We start from the raw sequence: 20113 nt of genomic DNA, 5'->3' as shown, positions 1-20113 counted from the left end.
TGTTTCCCCCTCAACTCCATTTCAACCCTTTCCCCACCTCAACAATATTCTAACGTGCTCTCAGCAAATCTTAATAAGACCCTCATGTTTAGAGTCCCTCAAAGACTGCATATAAGCTGCTCCAAAATTCTTAGCAGAAGGGAAGGTAGCTGTTGTCTGGTTCATGCTGCACCAAGGGCCTCAACAACACATATGAGATGGTCACATAGTCATCTTGTGTTGCCTAAACCTTTCATTGAAACTAGACCAGTATTGACTGTAACTCCTGATCTCACTGATGGGTCTCCAACTGTAACACCCAAGTTACTCTCGGTACAGTTCGTTCACTGTGGATGGGAATAAGAGGGGGAATTAAGTCTCTGGTACGATACCTGGCAACTCTTAAGATTTAATATTTTTAATATTTCATAGATGCAGACATGAAAGCTCAGAGAATAAAGTTTGCACTGTTTTTATGAAAACAAGATTGGATCTATCTAAACTCAGGTAGAATCTTAGAGATTTTTTTCATTCTTTTGAAAAAAACTTGCATAAAAGACTATCAGCGGAATACTTTTAAAATGTATATAAAGAGCTGTCAGCCAAGTTTGTTTTCCTTTTGACATGGTTTAGGTATCAAAGTAACTGTAGCCTCGTTGAGAATAACTGAGCAATGTTCCTTCTGTTTGTGCTTTTTGAGGAATAATTTGAGGAGTTTTGGAGTGAACCTTTGTTTGAAGTCTGATAGAATTCTGCACTCAAACCACCTGCCCCTGGGTTTTTTATGGTTGAGAGATTTTTAATGTCTGCTTCCATTTCACTAAGGATTATAGGTTTGTTTAAATTGCTTGCCTGATCTTGACTTAACTTTGGTAGGTAGTATGTATTGAGAAAAGTAACTATTTCTTTTAGATTTCTAGTTTGATGGAGTACATATTGTTAAAGCATGGCCTTATGTTTCTCTGCATTTCCTCAATATCTGTTGTTATGTTCCCTGTAGGAGGTCCTTCTGTCTATGTGTTGCTTTCATTGGCTAATAAAGAAACTGCTTTGGGCCTATGGCAGAGCTGTAGGGGAACAGAGCTAGGCAGGGAAACCTAAATGGAAGATTGGGAGGAAGAAGGCAGAAGGAGATGCTGTGGAACCGCTGCCAGAGTAAGACGTGCTGAAACTTTGCTGGTAGGCCACGACCTCATGGTGATATACAGATTAAAAGAAATGGGTTAAATTAAGTTGTAGGAGTTAGCCGATAAGACTCTAGAGCGAATGGGACAAGCAGTGGTTTAATTAATACAGTTTCTGTGTGGTTATTTCGGGGCAAAGCTAGCTGGGTGGCCAGGAAGAACAAGTGGACCCTGCTCCTACAAATTGGTGCCCAACCCTTTCATCTCTAATTTTGTTAATTTAGATATTCTCTGTTTGCCTTTCAGTTACTTTGGATAAGGGTTTATCGATCACTGATTTTCTAAAAGAATCAACTTTTTATTTAATTAATGCTTGGTAATGTATTGACCTATGAACATTTGACATTGTTCTACCTCAAAGCTTTCTCTCTAGACAACTTCTATGTTAATCTCAAAACTCTTCCTCTATCTCTGTTTATTTTAAACTTATTCAATATTTTCTTTTTCTGTTTTCTATTGTTTCTATTTTTGTATTTCTGAATCTAAAGGTTAAGGTCTAGTTAATTACCTTTTTTCTGTACAGAAAAAAATTTTCAATCAATCTGAATGCTAAATAAAATATGTTTTGAGGTCATATAACCTTGGAAAGTGCTCTACATAACCTCTCTGTTGGGAAGGTGTCATGTTCATCAATGAATCAAAGAACAATAAAAATCAGGCTTTCTTTTTCATACCTAACATTTTTATAACTTAGTAGATCTTGCCCATTTCTGTCCCCCAAATAAAAATACAAAATACAAAATGATGAAGATTATAAAAAAGAGCAAGAGTTCAAGATTCTCTTTTGATGATGAGGGCAAAAAAGGAAGATACATGGTCCATGGAATTTAGGGATATTACACAGTCCCTGGAAGCTGGGGATCTCCTGGAGCAGTTACACTAAAACCCTCTATATGGGAATAGATAAATTTGATTTTTGAGGCTCTTATTCACTTTAGGGGTGAATTTCCTCATCCATCGTTCTTTTCCATGTAGCCTCTACATTTTCGTATAATAAAACTTTTGAAAACAATGATTTATTCTTTCAGCTTTCACTCAAGTATATATTTTATGTTGAACATACTCTATTTCCCACCTACTTGTCCTCATTTTTCTTCTCTTTATCCCCCTGTTACTTTTATTCCTCTTTCTTCTGTTAGACATTTTCATGGCACACACACATGCACACACCACACACACACACACACACACACACACACACACCTCTTTTGTTGGATACCAACACTATCTCCATACTTCAGCTGCTGTGAATTGTAGTGCCCAGTGACATATTGACTTGGAGCCTTTGGCTGTTTACCCAGGTGTAAGATATATTCTGAGTTTTTGAAGAATCTCCATACTAATTTGCATAGTGACTGGCTGGGGTCGCCTCCCCACCAGCAATATGTAAGGGACCCTTTTGCCCCATCACTGTTAAGATTTGTTCTTGCTTTCTTAATGATTGACATTCTGACGAGGGTGAAATGGCATCTTCAGTACGTTTCTCTGACTGACCATTTGTGCTTCATCTTTTGCAAACTCTTCATTCTTCTCATTAGCCCCTTTATTGATTGGTTGTTTGATTTCTTAGAAGGTTTAGTGCATATTCCAGATATTCATTGTCAGATGGCTATAGGACATTTCTTTACTTAGTTAAACTTTTTAATGCCATGTGATCCCACTTGTCAGTTGTTGCCATGATTTCCTGAGACTGGAGTTCCATTCAGAAAGCCCGCACATCTACCCACATCTTGATGCGTTTCCCCTCCTTTTTCCTGTAGCACTTGCTGGTCTTACATTAAGCCCCCTGATTCATCTGGAGCTGGTCCTTGTGCAGGGTGAGAGGCCGACATTGTCCAGCTCCCTTTGTCGAAGGAGCTGTCCTTTCTCCAATATGTATTTTCAAGTTTCATCATCTTTGTCCACTGGGAAGTCAGTGTTGGGTAGCTTGGCTCCGCTCTGTGACAGTTTTGAAGTTGAACAGATAATCACAGAGTGACTAGACACCGCTTGGGATTTCTTAGCGGCAATCTTGGCAGCTTCTTTCTAAACATTTCCAGCTCACTTCCATATGAGAATAATCAGTCAAAGTTTTCCTCTAGGTAAAATTCTCAGCTGTCTTAATTCTTTGTCCCCTTAACACTTTACTCTCTTCTTCTGAGACGAGAAATCACTTCCCAGGTATCCCACACACAAGATGGACTGAAAGCATAGCCCGTTTAACTGGTCTTTTTCCCACTCAGAGTTATCTGGTCTAACTGAGAATCACATTGATTTTTTTTACATGTAAGATCTTTGTAAGATTGGAATCTCAGTTGATATTCTGACTCCATCAGTCTTTCCAGACCTGGAAGGGCCTTGCTCTCTATTCGTATTACTCACTCACACATCTGTTATCTTCTTTAGAAACGGTCTTTAACAATGTGATGGAGACTCCTGAGATGAGATTTATCCTGGATTTTTTTCAGGTGTATCTTGAATGTAATCACACATGTTCCGATAAGAGAAAGAAGCAGAACATGATTTGATATCATACAAGAGACAAAGGCACACATTGCCTTTGTCCATAAAGAATGGTCTCTCCTGCTGGGCAGTGGTGATGCCCACCTTTAATCTCAGCACTGGGGGGGGGGGGAGGCAGCAGAGCAGGAGGATCTCTGTGAGTTTGAAACCAGCTTGGTCTACAGAGTGAGATCCCAGACAGCTGGAACTACACAGTGAAATCCTGTCTCGAAAAACAAACAAAAAGGTGCCCCCTCCAAGCATATGAAGAAATTTTGCCAAGTGAACCTCAGAAAACTCTACAGATATTCGGTCTATCATGTCCTTTATTACCTGCCTCCTAGTGCTATTAAATCAAACCATAACACATTTTAGTTTTTTCTTTTGGTTTGCAAAGAATCAAAGAATCAGTTTCTCTATTCAAGATAATGGCAACAACTCATGCTAATTGAGTCACATAGATGTTGTGGTAAGCAATAGGGCCTCATTGGCACTTTGTGCCACCAACTGCTTTGGCAATAGCCTGAGCTTTTTGGGGGGGGGGGGTTTCCCATGGGACTTTAGCCAAAAACTCTTCTATTTTGTCTTTAGTCAGTAATATTCTTTTCCTCTTTCTTGTATTCTACTCGCAAAATTTGCCTTTTGAGTTTCCTGTTTAAGTTTCTAAATTTTTCATTTCTTATTTTCCTTCAGTTTGGGATTTTTTTTGTTGGTTATATTTTTTTATTTACAAGCCTTGAACTGTTTAATTCATTTCATGCCACTGTTTGATTGTTTTTTTCCATAGACTTCATTAAAGGTTGTGTTGATTTCCTCTTTAAAGACATTTAACATATTCATAAAGGTTATTTTGAAGTCCTCTTATGGTGCTTCAGCAATATTGGCTCTCTCCAGATCTGCTGTAGCAGGATTGATGGGTTTTAGTGGAGACATATTGTCCTAGCTGTTACTGATAGGGCTTTTGCACTGGCGTCTAGGCATCGCATCTGAGTTTGGGATGATTCTTGGTGCTGATATCTAGCCTTGTCTTTGTTGGGTGTGTGTTCGGTTCTTTCCGTTGCCCTTTCTGGTTTTTAGAAGAATGTGGTGGCAGTGAGTTGCCTGATAGTGAGTTCTTCTGAAATGCTGCCAGGTATGGCCACCAAAGGTTCCGGATAGAATGTGTTTCTTGGTCTTGGGAGCTGCCACCTCCAGATAGAGATGGGCTAAGGGGACCGGTCTAAGGAGACCCACAGTAAGGAGGAAAGCAGGGTATGCCACCAAGATTAGGGGCCAGAGAGGGAGGAGAGGCCACAGCATGTACTCTGCTACAGATCTGGGCATTAGACTGGGGAGTTGGATTTGAAGTAGAGGAAAAAGAGTGAAGGTCTGGCGATTGCCTACCTGCTTCCCCGGCCAGTGTGGCCAGTGGTTGCCAGGGAGTGCCTGCAGAAGTTGACAGTTACTTCTTATTTCCTTATTTACCTGCACATTTGAACAGGTTACAACTTGTAGGACCCTGTTAAACAGGAGTAGTAAGAACCAGTGTCCTTCCTTGTTCTTGTTTTCGTTCCATCAGGATTCTTTAAAGACCAGACACAATGTTAGTCCAGTTTGTTCAAAGGTATCTCGTGTCTGAGCAAGGATGTTTTCTCCTATTCCAACCTATCCAAAATTATCATCACGAATGCCAGAGTTTTTAAAAGTATTTTATACAGGTCAAAGTTATCCTTATTTTGTTGGGTTTTTTTTGTTGTTGTTGTTGTTTTGTTTTGTTTTGTTTCTTTGCTTTTTTTTTTTTTTACTCTTAGTCTGTAACATGGCAAATGTTTTAGCTTAGTTTCTGTGGCTGTGATCAAACACTGACCAGAAACAACCTGGGGAGGAAAGAGCTGAGCTTACAGGTCACAGCCTACCATGAAGGGAAACTAAGGCAGGAACTCAAGATAGAAATGGAAGCAGAGACCATGGACGAACTCTGCTTGCTGGCTTGTTCTTCATGAAGTGCTCAGCCAATTTTCTTCATACCTCCAAGGGCCACCTACCCAGGGTGGCACTGCCAACGATGATCTGGGTACGCACTCATCCATCACTCATCAAGAAAATGTCCCCACGGACACGCCCACAGAACTATCTGATGGAGATGACTGCTCAGTCGCAGTTCCCTCAGCTCAGGTGGCTCTAGTGTGTGCCCAGCTGGCAAAAACTGATTAGCACAGCAAATTATATGGAATGATATTTTTCAACTACTGCACCACATTGGAATTAGTATATTCTTTTACACCCTCTGCGTCTTCAATTTTCTTATGTCCCTATATTGAAGAAACATTTCGCAGAGGCAACAGGTTGTCTTATTCTGGTTTTCTTTGGTATCTTTTTCATATATACATGAAACTATATTATAATAATATTATATATGTGAATATATATGTATATATTCTCCTCTTGGAACACTTTTGTACAGTTTCACTTTGTCTCCTCTGTTGCCTGATTTGATAAAATCACTTGTTTTTGTAGTTATTGGTTTAGGGTTTACTAGATACAACTTTATCTCCTCAGAGTCTGTGCAGAGGGTGGCCCATGATACCCTGTATAGCAAACTCACTCTGGTGTTTTCAAGCTCTCTCTTCAGCGCTTTGTGCTCTGCTTAATGCACATTTTATCTCTCTGTGTGTGTGTGTGTGTGTGTGTGTGTGTGTGTACCTAGCTACTCGCTACTATGTTCAGACAGTAGTTATCTTAGCCTGTGTTTTCTCCCATACAATCCAATAGTCATCTTTTCTTCAGTTTGGGTATTTTCAGAATTCTATTTCCTAACAGAATTTTTTTCCCCTTGAAAGATGGTATTGTACCTTTCTACTGTTTGAAGAGTATTGCTAATAAATCTTTGCAGCTTTGGTATGTATCATGAAGTCTTTATTCTGCATTCAGACTTGAAAGGTGTTTTCCCTGGGAATAGAATTTTAACTTGAAACTTTCCAGTCTTTGAAGATGTTACTCCACTCCTAGGAAGCGTCCCCCCCTGCTGCTCAAAATTCTCTCTCTTTTAAGGTTTTTCTTAATCACATATGTGACTCATATTCTTATCATGTGCCTGGAAATAGAATTATTTTGCTTAAAAATCATAGGGATTCCTGCCTCTGTGGGTTCTAGGATTTTCATGAAATTTGGAGAAAGTTAGTATTATTCTGTCATTTTTTTAAACACTCCAAATCCAGAAACTCCAATCGCATCTACACTGGCCATCCTAATGTTATTTACAGCCCACGTTGGCTTTCCCCCATCATCTGTCTTGCTTTAACTTTAGATGGTTTCAATTTCTGTGTTTAGTAATATTGTCCTTATACTGGTAACCTGATATTTGTACTACTCTTTATTTCAGACACTTTATTTTTGATTTCTAGAAGTTTATATTTTTATATCTTTCATGCATCTGCTTTACTTCTCATGATGTATTCTGTCATTTAGAAACTCAGATATAATTCATATGCTTTTTTTAAATATTTCTGTCTAATTTAGCTCTCATCTAATGTATTTTCACTGTTCTTGGGTTCCCCTCATGGTAACAATACCAGCTTGGTTCTTGGACTGTCTCATAATATTTTAGAACTCTGGATGCTCCACATTTCACTATGCTTGCTGATAATTTGGTGTAACCTTTAGATTATTGCTCTTTCTTCTAGCAAAGTGAGGTTGTTTGGACGTGGGCTGATGTCTTCATTTTCAAGCATTCTTTTTTTAAATAAAAGGGTGAGATAAGAACAGGCTTTAGTCACAAGCTGATTCTGCCCTAGTCCTGAGGTGGTACCTTTTGAAATAGTAAAATGATTTCACATGAGCTAAGGAGTTTGTCAACTCTAGATAGTAAGGGCTGACAGCAGCCCATGCTCCCTGTGAAGCCTATGTGATGTTCTTTTTGTCCATACCTGATGATTCGTTGGTTTTCACAAGCACAGTGTGCGTGCATGCGTGTGTGTGTGTGTGTGTGTGTGTGTGTGTGTGTGTGTGTGTACAGAATAGTGTCCAATGCAGTGGTAGGCATGAAAAGAACATTGCAAATCTTTAGGTCACCACACCTGGTGGATCCTTATCTCTGTGGAGCAATCTTATGTGTGCTTTCTTATTTTATTTAGGACCACTATGAAATGCCCACAGTCTGAAATCTGCTTTATTGTATCAAGGAGACCATTGGGCGCTGCTTGGATTTGGCCTGCTGTTGTCCAGCATGAAAACCTTCCAAGCACTAAGATGGGGGATCACTAGTCTCCTTGTTCTTGTCTCTCCTTTTCTTACTCTTCTGCATTTCTTTTTCTTCCATTTCTGAAGAGCCTTATTTTGTGCACTCTTCTGTTTAGTTAGCTTTTTCACAAGGAGATGGGGTCAGTCCTTTCCTTCACCCTCAGTCATAACAAAACCTTGGAGTTTGGAAGTAGGACGTGGATATGGCTGTTTTGAGCATCATGGCAGATTGGTAAGCACTCCCTACACAAAGCTCTCCAGAATCATAGTATGCATTAGAATTTTAGCCTGCACCCAATACATGAAATTGCAGCAAATACTTAAAAGTCAAATTATCCACTTCCAGTTGCTCTTGCTGAAGGGTGTGTCCTACTTGAACTTTTCATGCACACTGTAATGTTTCATATGTTAGTTCATATTTTGCAACGCGAAATCGCCTTTGCTGGGCTTGAATTGGGCTGATTGCCAGCCCATTGCTTGGATCAATTTAGCTGTAATGTAACTAAAATAATGGTTTCACACGTGGTTATTTTGGACATTATAATCTAAGCAGATACAGTCCGCTGCAGGCTAAGTATTCCAATGGTCACCATTCACCATAAAATGTCAGCATGGTCATGCTTTATTGCGATGACCCTCATACACATAATTGAATTTTTCTGGCGTTGGGAAATGGAGCACATCTGCAAAGAACAGCTGGCAACTTCTCTGATTAATCTAGGCGTAAATACAGCTGTACCAGTGAATAAGCATTTAAAAGAAAGAAAGTCCCAAAACAAACAAACAAAATAAAACAAAACAGAGCTAAGGCCAAAGGTCAATATCGAAATTCCTATTCATTAACTCATTTATTTACCCAACATCTTGAGTTAGGCAGTAACGTATAGGTCAAATCTAACATAGGACATATGCAAAATGGTACTTGGCCTGTTAATGTCTTGCTTTCCATAAAACGAATAGAATTTTGAAGCAAAGAGCTTCCAATGTTCTTTTCCATAGATTTGTTTCTAGCACTTGATAGCCGCAGCTAGGGCTTTGCCTGCTCAGTCTTTAAATAGAATGATGATCCAGACAGAGAGACAGGAGAGTTCCCTGAGCTTCTGAGTTTCCAAAACATAATTCTAAGGAAAACAACAAGAGCAAAGTTCCCCTGGTGACACTAGAAAAGGGCCCAGAGAAAGAGTCAGGAACCGGATATTTTGAGTACACACTTGGGTTTCTGGAAAAGAGAGGCGTTGCATTTTACTGCACTCCTTGCCTGCTGCCAGAGGGAAAGGGCATCTATATGAAAGACACTGATGTTTTCTCCCTTGTAAGATGCAGAAAAAGGAAGACATGTTTGAAGCAGAAACGCGGATCTCCAAACAGATCGAAGCCCAGAAGTATTTATCGCTCTCTACCCCAACAGGTTCTCCAGGCTTCAGACTAATTTTTGCTTATATGAGACCAGATCCTGATTCTGCTTCCTTTAGCTGAAAATAATTATGGGTTTCCATAAAAGGGTAGAAAGACCCTGGATCCTTGCTGACATGGAGCACAGCACATCTGAGAAATTCTGATCACTTCAACAGAGAATCATAGAAATAACAACCCAGGACCAGGAACATTCAGGTTCACCCTCCCAATCCTTTTCACAGTCCTTAGTTCAAAAAACTTTCAAAACTCAAACAAAGCTCTCAAGGAAGGACAAACTATAAATGGACGGAAGGATGCTTTCTTCTTCTACTCAGCAAAATGGCGGATTCATAATACATGTTATGATATTCTCATAAAATATTAAATTCTCTTATTGCACACCTGAATTTGGATATTAAAATTTAAACCAAGGGTGTAGGGAAACGTTCTGTGATACAGCTACACTTACTATTGTCTGGGTAAGTGTCTAATATCTGCACTTTAAAAGATGTTGATTCAATAAATCTTGGGGCAAGATGGGATTAGAATAGACCTCACAGAAAGGGTATAGGATAACAGAGTCTCTCCTCAATTTCAGGTTCAACTGATATACACCAAGACTCAATTACCAAAATTGGCCATTATTTTCATACCGCTGTCTTCTTACTAAATAGGATTTAGATGTTCTAGACATGGCTTAGCATGGCTTGGCTTGGTGACTCTACAGATCAGTGTGGGCAGACCTGTCCTCCTGCTTTGGCCATTAGGTTAACAAACAAGTATTTTTTTTTTATGGTAGTTATAAAGAGGCAATGGGAAAATAGAAACAGATGATACTTTTTATGACTAACATTCAAGACGGCTCCACTATACTTTTACCTACCATCATGCAAGCAAGTCATGTTAAGTGGAAGCAGGAAGTAGGCAAAGGCACTCTGAGCAAAACAGTGGGGGCATGTAAAGAACTGAGTCTAGCTATTCAACGGATCATGACAGAAGAGAACATTTTCATTTTATTTTATTGTTGTGTCACAGCTGTGTATGCATTAGTTACTTCTACTGTGATAAAAACCCAGTGGCCAAAAGCAACTTATGGAAGAAGGGTTTATTTTGGCATCCTGTTTCAGAGCTGAAAGGTCCATCATGGTAGGGATGCGTGGCAGCCAGCAGCAGGCAGGGAAACAGGATGAGGAAGCTGAGCAGTCCTGTGATTCATGGCAAGTACAGAGTAGACAGAACAAACTGGAAGTGGTGCACAGGCTTCACACTGTGAGTGACTACCTCCAAAGATGTACTTCCTTCTTTAGATGTACTTCCTAAACCTCTCCAAATACTACAACCAACGGGTAAACCATGTGTTCAAAGGCCTGAGACAACGGGGGACATTTCCCATGCAGATCACTTCAAGATGATAGCCAGACACATGCTTTTCATGTTACATATCTGTCTCCAAAATAATATACAGTTTGTGTTTTTTCTTTCTCTGATGTGTGTCAAACGAGGCTCCATGAGGCCAAGTAACCTCTTCATTATATATAGATAATGTGAGATTAAGATTCTACTATGTCAAAATCGAAATCTATGCCTTGAAAGACTATAGTGTTGACTAGGTATAAAGTTTTTTTTTAATTTATTTTATTGAGCTCTACACTTTCTTTGCTTTCCTCCCTGCCTTGCCCCTCCCCTTCAACCTCTCCCATGGTTCCCATGCTCTTGATTTACTCAGGAGATCTTGTCTTTTTCTGCTTCCCATGTAGATTAGATCCATGTATGTGTCTCTTAGGGTTCTCATTGTTGTCTAGGTTTTCTGGGATTGTGATTTGTAGGCTGGTTTTCTTAGTTTTATGTTCAAAAACCACTTACGAGTGAGTACATATGATAATTGTCTTTCTGGGTCTGGGTTACCTCACTAAATATGATGTTTTCTAGCTCCATCCATTTGCCTGCAAATTTCAAGATGTCGATGCTCAGTAAACTCCCCTTTTCCTAAATGACCTTGGCTGTAGATGATTAGATAGCTTTGAGGTCCTTCCTTGTCTTGTTTCACAGTCTCACTTCCTTTCTGACTTGCTAGTTAATTCAATCACTCTTCCTTGATTCCTCTTAGGAGGTAACACCATGATTGACGCCATCTGGAAAACATTTATTCAAGTCTTCGGTGACAGGCTCTACGGAATGGGAGCTGAAAAGGAGATACTCCAGAGGCGCTGCATCTGTGAAAGTGATAAATGACCGGTCTACTTCTCTGCCAGGAGCTCTCCCTGGAGGTTGGGGAGCAGCACCTTCCCTGCTGTGCTGCCAGCTGTGTTACTTGCCACATGTTCCTCAGAGCGTGTGCCCTCTGAATGGAGTGAAGAGATGGAACCACCAAACCCACATAAAAAGCTATCAACAGAATCTCTGTTCCACCCATTGTCTCAAGTGCCTTCCCCCGGTTGATCATGCATCATACATTTAGAAGCCAAGATCCCAACAGCTGGAGATAAAACTCCCAGTTTAGTGGAGAAAAACATGTTGATGCTTTTAATTGGTCCCCCAAGAGAAACTCAAGGAACAATTTAGTGGTTGATAGATTTGAGGCTTCCAATTTAGCAGAGCTGAGAAGCATATGCGAAAAAATAAACACATTAAAATTGTGGCTAATTACTAGAAAGTTAATTTTATCTCATCCGGGATAGGGTATTCAAGTGAAATTGTGTTGAAGGTGATGGGTGTGTTCCCTGGCAAGTAAAAGCATCTGAATCTTAACCAAGCTGTCTTTACCAATAGTCTTGAAATCCCCAAGGGTCCTGAGTCCACAGCCTTGGATCTGTGAAATCTCCACTCCCAGATCTACAACTTTATTGCTAACCTGAAAAAGATATGGGGAGATGCAGGAACTCTGTGAACAAAGCCTCTGGTCATCAAAGACACATGAGAGCATCAAGGCTGGGCACCTACCATTGTCAGCCATTGGAACAACAGCACACTGTAAAAAGCAACTCACACATTGCAATGGCTTGTATAAAAAGCAAGTCTTTATTATTTATGTTTTTCTTTCTTTATTATTTATTATTCATAAAGGTGTGAGTGTGTTGCTTTTACACCCATTTTCAAGTCAACTAGGCCCCATCCTGCTTCAGGTTAAAGGTCAGTTACATATCCTGACCCATTGTCAAGGGTCAAGTCATGCTATTCTTATGAACAAAGCAGAGAAACAACAGAAATGGAAGAAACCTGGTGTAGTTTTAGAAGTATTATCTTGGAATAGGTAAACGGTCCCTCTTGCTCACACTCCTTTAAACAAAAATAATGGCATGTCTCCCTGAGGGATAGATGACAATATCATGCCATCACAATCAACAATCCAAATCTCTTAGAACATTTCTGGCACTAAGTGAACACCATGTTAGTACTAGCTGTTATTGTACTATTAGAATCACACTTCTAGGAAGGTATAGCTTGTGTTCTTCTGTCTTGGTCATCTTTAACCTCCAATTTTAAATTATTTCATTGAGTAAAAAATGTTCCTTAAATATTACTGTTTATAAGGTTAATCATGGGTTTCAAAAGTATCTTTTTCCAAACTCTGAAGGACTTTCTAAGACCAAAGTTTCTCAAATTGTTCCACAAAATAGAATGTGAAAAAATACACCAAACTCATTTGACAAAATGACAATAACTCTGGTATGCAAAACCAGATAATTACACAGAAATAACAGGAAGGATTACCAACTAATCTCCCTGATAAATATAGATGTAAAACCCAAAAATATTCACAAACTAAATTCAAGATCACATTGAGAAGATCATATCCCACGACCAAATTGATTTTTTTCCAGGGAAGCAAGGTTGGTTCAACAAACACAAAGCAATACATGTACCAGAACATAATAATAGATGTAAAGATAGAAATTGCATGATCATCTTAACAGACAGAGAAAAGCATTTGACAAAGATCAACATACCCTTAAGATAAAAGTCCTGAAGAAACCAGGAGCACAAAGAACATACCTTAACATTCACCTGCAGAATTAGAATAGTGAAATTGATTCGTATCTTACTCCCTGTACAAAAATAAACCAAATTAGATTAGAGACCATGATTTAAAATCACTAAATGGCTAAAGGAAAATGGGAAACACTTCAGGAAATAGGCACAGGTTCCCAATAGAACCTCAACACACAGGAAACAGCCATGAGAATTGACAGATGATATTATTTGATAATATTTCTCTATTGCAACAGTAACCATCAGCAGATGATATGTGATATATGATATATGACATAGATGATATGTGATACAGTGATATGGGAGAAAATATTTGCCCTCATCACCAAAAGGGGTAATATATAGGGTCTATAAAGACCTACAAAAATTAAACATCAGAAAGCAAAGCTGCCCATCAATAAAAGTGCTATAGACATCAGAGGAATGCAAAGTAAAACTCTCCTGTGATTCCATCTCATCCGAGTGATATTAAAAGTCACCAAGGAAACAAATGAGAAGAAATATCGATGCGGATATAGGGAAAGGAGAACCCATGCACGGCTGGTGTTAGCATAAACTGTTGCCGCCACTTTGGAAATCATTTTGAGATTTTCTTACAAAGAGGAAAAGAACCGCCATGTGACCCGACTGTATCACTCCTGGGCGTACAGCCAGAAGTCCCCACACGCGAATGCAGAAGCACCTGACTTAGTTATCACTGCTCTTTTCACAAAATCCTACGGACATGGCGTCAGCTTGGGTCTCTGTGATACATCTCATAGTAACCATGAGAGGACCTAGAGTCAGGCGGGGGACAGAGTCTCGGCTGAGCAATTCTTCATCCAGTTGGTCTGTGGGCCTGTCTGTGGAGAGCAGTCTTCATTGTTAACTGATGGAAGAAGACTCACTCTCTTGTGGGCAGCACCATCCCCCAAGAAGCTGTCAAGAAAAATGATATAAGCAGGAACATGGAAGGAACCAGAAAACATTATTTTAAGTGAGGTAACTCAGGCTCAGGAAAACAACTATTATACTTTCTCTTTCCTATGCAGATCCTGTTCTCTGTATATATATATATATATATATATATATATATATATATATTACACAACACACATATGTGTGTTGTGTAATATATACATATACACATACATACATTACACATATGTGTGATGTATAATATATACATATACACATACATACATTACACATATGTGTGATGTATAATATATATACGTATACACATACATACATACATACATACACACACACACACACACACACACACAAACACTCACACACACATACACACAGATAGGATAAAATATAAATAAAGGCCAGGAAGGTAGAAAAAGGCCCTTGTGACTGGAAAAAGAACTTTCTTTCTTTCTTCCTTCCTTCCTTCCTTCCTTCCTTCCTTCCTTCCTTCCTTCTTTCCTTTTTTTCTCATTTTCTTATCTTCAGGATGTAAACTTGGAAATGATGGAGACTTTTTCAATGTGGATGCTCAACAATGCCATCCTCTTTCTTTTTCCTTGAGCCCTGCAAAAAGTTGGGAGCATCTTAATCCAAGTTTCTGAGCAGGTCTGTTGAGTAACACTCTTGGTTTTTGGAGCTTGTCTAAGAAACTGGAGAAAACTTAGTTCATCAAAATTCTAGACTCCTTAGGATCTCCTCTAGGCACCTGACCTGACTCTTGTTGCTTTGAATTTCTAAGTATTTTGTTAATGTGTCTAGAAAATCGGATAATATATTAATATGCTTTAAAGTGGCCTGCAATTCTCTGAGAAAAAAAAATGACTTGTATGTGATAGAAAAGCACCAACAAGCCAATAAAGTCATGCATTGCTTTGAGTTTTTTTTTAGGCTATGACAGTATGTTTGGATATTTAGAATTTATATACATTCCTGCAGAGCTAATTCTGAATTCCATAGAGTTTCCTTTGTAGCTGGCCCAATACTGTGTGCCACTGGGTATTAAATTAATGCGTTCTGGCCATTAAGCTGCCTTGTGGAAACTACTGTTTCCTGAAGTAAGTGTGTATGTGTGTGTCGGGGGGTTGGGTGGGTGGGTGTGTGCACATGCGTCTGTGTGCATGCAAGTGCATGTGTGTGTATTGTGTGTTGCACCTTTAGTACTTTGTATTGAGAGATAGAAAGGTCTTTCAAATTTTTGGAAACTGAATTTCTCTGTTTTTCACATTAGTTGGGATTATAGCAGCGTGATACTGTTTCTCATGTTTACAGAGGTTCTTACACTCTGTCCCAATATGTCTTCCCCACCCTTGGGGAGACTTCCAGTGGGATAGAACTGTGAGTGGGACGTTCTTTTCTGTGCCACATGCAGACAGCCGCTCATTTACCATTCTGTCCTAATCCAGCTTGCAATAGCAGGGCTCCTCTGTAACCCACTCTCAAAGAGCAGCTAAGTGAATGGTGTTTATAATGGTGATGGAGATGTCACAAGATGGAAGCTAGGCTTTGCTCTCAATATGCATGCTTACAAAGCAGCTGCTGGGGATGCTTACAATGCCTGCACTGCCTCTTGTTGCCAGCACTCCCCATACCTAATAGACCAGAGCAGAACTACCTTGTTGAGTCCAACAGCTGTGGCTTCCCCTCAGAGTCAGGCCTGTGACAGAGCTGACAGTGTCTCAGTCTTAAATTCAGTGCTCACGATGTGACCTCCCTTATGTTCTGATCCATTGACTTCAAACCAATGCCATGTGCTCAACTTTCATGCTTTGAGAAAAAACTCTGAGACCCACCTCAGCAAAATTTGGTCATATACATTTTTCCGAAATGCTAGAAAAAAATCTCAATCTGTGGCAATATGTACTTATCCTTGCTTTAGGGCAAGTTGAAAGTTAAGGTGATGGATCTAAATTGAAAAAAAAAAATATTGGCTGTGATTTGCTGGGAGCATTTAAAAACAAAACACAGCAAAATGCACTCTAAACTCAAGGGGGAAGACAGGCGCAAAGTCCCCTAATTCCAACAATCTTGTCTTCATTTATTTTCACGTTCAACAAATATTTATTAAACACTAACAGTGGTCTACACCACGCATTACAAATAGGTTCCATCTTGTATGCCAACTCTGATCAACCGTAGGTTTCTCTCTGCTGCAGTCCCAATGCACATGTGGGCTCAGCTGGAAGGCGCCAGGAATGATCAGTCGCCTGGCCTGTCTAGGAAGGATTAAATAGCTATGACAGTGAAAATGCCAGGTATTTGGTAGTCCTGCTACAGTCCCTGGAGATAAGGCAATAACGGGGATACAAATATAGTTTTAAGGAACTAAATTCCCTGGCAGCAAGAATCCATAGGGATTTATTTTACCTCGGCTTACAATCCCTTTACAGGAGATGTCATCCTGTCGTTCAAACCATCACTGCTCCATGTACTTGGTGTGTTTTCCCCCGGTGATTTCATCCGGAACTGCAGCATTTGCAGCTGGCCGTAGCTCACCCCCTTGTTAATGCACAAGACTAATTCATCTCCTGCCCAGAGGAATTGGAACTGACATTACAAAGAAAAATTGCCCCCCAACTTAAGAAAAGTCCGTCCTGGACCAATCTCAGAAAGTTCAGCTCCCTACAGAATGATACAATTTGACATCCCAATTACAGCAGCCAGGAGGAGAGTCAGGATGAAAGGAGGGGACTCACATTTCAGGCAGTAAAGGAAAACCATTTAGTTGGCTTGCATACAGATGAAAGAGACCTCGGCCCCTGGAGCTAATTATTCACGGCATTAATTCAGGATGTGAGAGACATAGGATGCACCTTTGTAAAACTGCCCCAAGATAGTCAATTGAAGCTGATTAGTAAAAGCAAAGCTGGTAGGAAGGGCTGACGAGTGTGTGCAGGGAATCGTGATTCATGGTGTCTTGTCTAATTTCCCGAAGAATTGCTAGCATGTGCATTCTATAAAAATCGATTCATCATTTGAAGCCAGATGCACCCTTTATTGAACCTGGCCCTTCCTTATTAAATATAGAGATTAAGACCAGGAATAAGGAAATAATGCTTAGAATGATCTGTCATCATCCTTACATATTTTACTGCTAATGAAGCAAAAATACATTTTTATTGAGATAATCAAATATAAAACTCAAGCGTCTCTTCAATTTCCTGATACAATTAATGGAAGGATAGAAAATTCATTTCAAAGGCAGGAAGGCTCTTCTTCACCTCCACAGCCATGGTAATTGAAGCATCTGCTTGCTTCCCTTTCAGGTCTTAATAGAGGGCGAGATCGTTCTGGTTCTACAGATGGCAGAGTCTATGTCATGCTTGGTTTGCTCTATAAAGCGGGAAAAAAGCCTTTGGTGAGGCAGAAATGTTGTCTGTGTTTTCCTCCTGGGGTGTCTTCAATGGAGACTTTGCCATTTTGTTTCCCAAACCTCCCTTTCTTTTCTTCTTGGAAGAGGTATTCTCTCTTTATTTTTTTTTTCTGGGAACTTCCTTTCTCCTCTCAACTGCAACTTTATGCTTCCAAGTGGGAATACCTTTAATTAGGTGTGTTCTGGCTCCTGGCTCCTAATTATTGCAAAGAGTGGGTACCTGACTCAGGATAGATCAACTTCTTCCTGGAGATTTTAAAACATGGGAACAGAGACATGGATGGTTTTGTCCTAGTGTCTGAAGTTCTTGACAGGCAGATTTCTCAGCATGCAGCAGGGCAAAGATGAAGGAGGCAATGTACAAGAAGAAAGAGAGGATTAAATGTGCAGAATAAAAACATGGAAGCTTCCTACTCGGTCTCATTTCCAAATACCCTTCTGTTGATTCCTCAATCCGATTAAACCAGATGCTAAAAGAAACGTGGAGACTCACAGTAATGAGGCAAAGCAGCCTGAAGGGTGCTTATGTCTCCCAGGGGTGGCTTTATGCCTCACCACACCGTGCCCCGTTAGTTACAGCAGTGTTTCCCGTAGCACGATTTCTAATTGTTCTTAATAACAAAAACCCAGAGTCAGATATTAGGGGGTGAACGCTGAGAGATGGGAGAAGCAGAGCACTCCGTCACTAGAGAGACCCTACCCCTACCGATGCTCAGGCCAACGGGACGATCCTTTCTCTACAAATCCTCAGATTGAATCTCTCTCTATGAAACCTCACACCACATCGGAGCTCCTGTCTCCTCCCGCCTTATATTTCTCTCTCTGCCCAACCATATCACTCCTGTCTCCACCTCCCTGGTGCTAGGACTACAGACATGTGATCTCAAGTGCCAGGATCACCTTTGTGTGAGCTCTGTTTCTCTTTTAGACAGATTCAACCTTGTGTAGCCCAGGGTGGCCTTGAACTCACAGAGATCCCTCTGCCTCTGTCTCTCCAGTGCTGGAATTAAAGGTGTATACCACCACTGCCTGGCCTTCATGGCCAACTAGTGGCTCAGCTCTACACTCTGATCTTCAGGTAAGCGTTAGTTGTTAGATTACAAACAAAACATCACTATGACTGTCCACTGACCCAAGACATAACTATACAATCCTTCTGGACACTAGGCTCTCGGAAAATCTTGTTGAAATAGATCAGAGTGGCCATTTGAGAAAAGAAACAAAGAGGCAGATTCTAGTCCTCTTCACTCACACAGCTGCAGAGGAAATCAAGGTCAAGCAAAGCAAACAAGAAATTGAGTCTGGCCTAAGCTGGAGGGTTCTGACGACTAAACAGGAGAAAGTCTGCAGGTGAGTGGGTGCCATAATTAAAATGCCGGTGCTCATGTCTCAGGGCAGCCTTCTAATGCCTGAGTAACCTGTCCTTGCTGTGCTGAGCCCTGGTTTCCTCAGTTACAAAGAGGAAAAGCAATAGTAGCTTCCTTAGGCAGTTAATATAGCAAAAATCTGATAATTAGCATGTAAGTTCCCTGTCATATAATGAGTGCTGGCTAGAGCTGGGTCAGCCAGGTCAAAGTTGCCCAGTAATTATCCCATCATACCCGACGAGGAAGCGGAACGAGAAAGCGGAACGAGAAAGAGGTTAAACAATGACAAGCTCACCCGGCGGCTTGATTCTAGAGTGGGCGCTCTTACCTAACTGTTGCAAGCTTAGACGTACTCAGTGCACAATGTGCTCGAAGTAATTCCTGCCTCTGTACATGGTTTAAATTATTTTTCACCTTTTCAGTGTAGGACACTAAGAAACTTGATTGATTTGCGCACTTACTTATCCCCTGACACAGCCGCCAATGATCCTGACAGATAAATTGGTGCTGACTTGTCACCTGAGACCTTCTTGCCTGAGCAAGCGTTTCCCCAATTTGTCCGTCAGCGAGCTAGGAACGGACGTTAAGGTCTAGTTCCGTGCTAGGTCTATTCTCCTTTCTCCATTGCCTCCAAGGTCAGTGAAAACTGTCACCGACTAGAAGAATGAAATTGCTGCTTCCCCCCCATAACTTTTCATTTAAAAACCTGAGTTTTCCAGTGTGACAATTACTATCTTCCTTTGACCAATAAGGGAAAAGTAACAGGGGGTACTGGTAATTGATCCACACACAAACAGCAAGGAGAACCGGGTTCAAATCTTGAGGACTCTGACCAGGTCAAATGCTGTTAGGCGATTTGCATGACCTGAAAGTTCCAGCATCCTTCAGAAGGAGACATGATATATCATGGAGTGGCCACTTTCTTTTCTTTCTTTCTTTTTTGTTTTGTTTGTTTTGTTTTTGCTTTTGCTTTTTAAGACAGGGTTTACTCTGTGTTGCTTTGGAGCCTGCCCTGGAACTAGCTCTTGTAGACCAGGCTGGCCTCACACTCACAGAGATCTACCTGCCTCTGCCTCCTGAGTGCTGGGATTAAAGGTGTCCACCACCACTGCCCGGCTGTGGCCACTTTCAATAAAAGAATATTTCTGGTTCTTGGAAAATCACTCCCATAA

The sequence above is a fragment of the Arvicola amphibius genome, chromosome 9 (genome assembly GCF_903992535.2).
Source record: "Arvicola amphibius chromosome 9, mArvAmp1.2, whole genome shotgun sequence".
Lineage (NCBI taxonomy): Eukaryota > Metazoa > Chordata > Mammalia > Rodentia > Cricetidae > Arvicola > Arvicola amphibius.
This window is presented reverse-complemented; position numbering follows the sequence as displayed.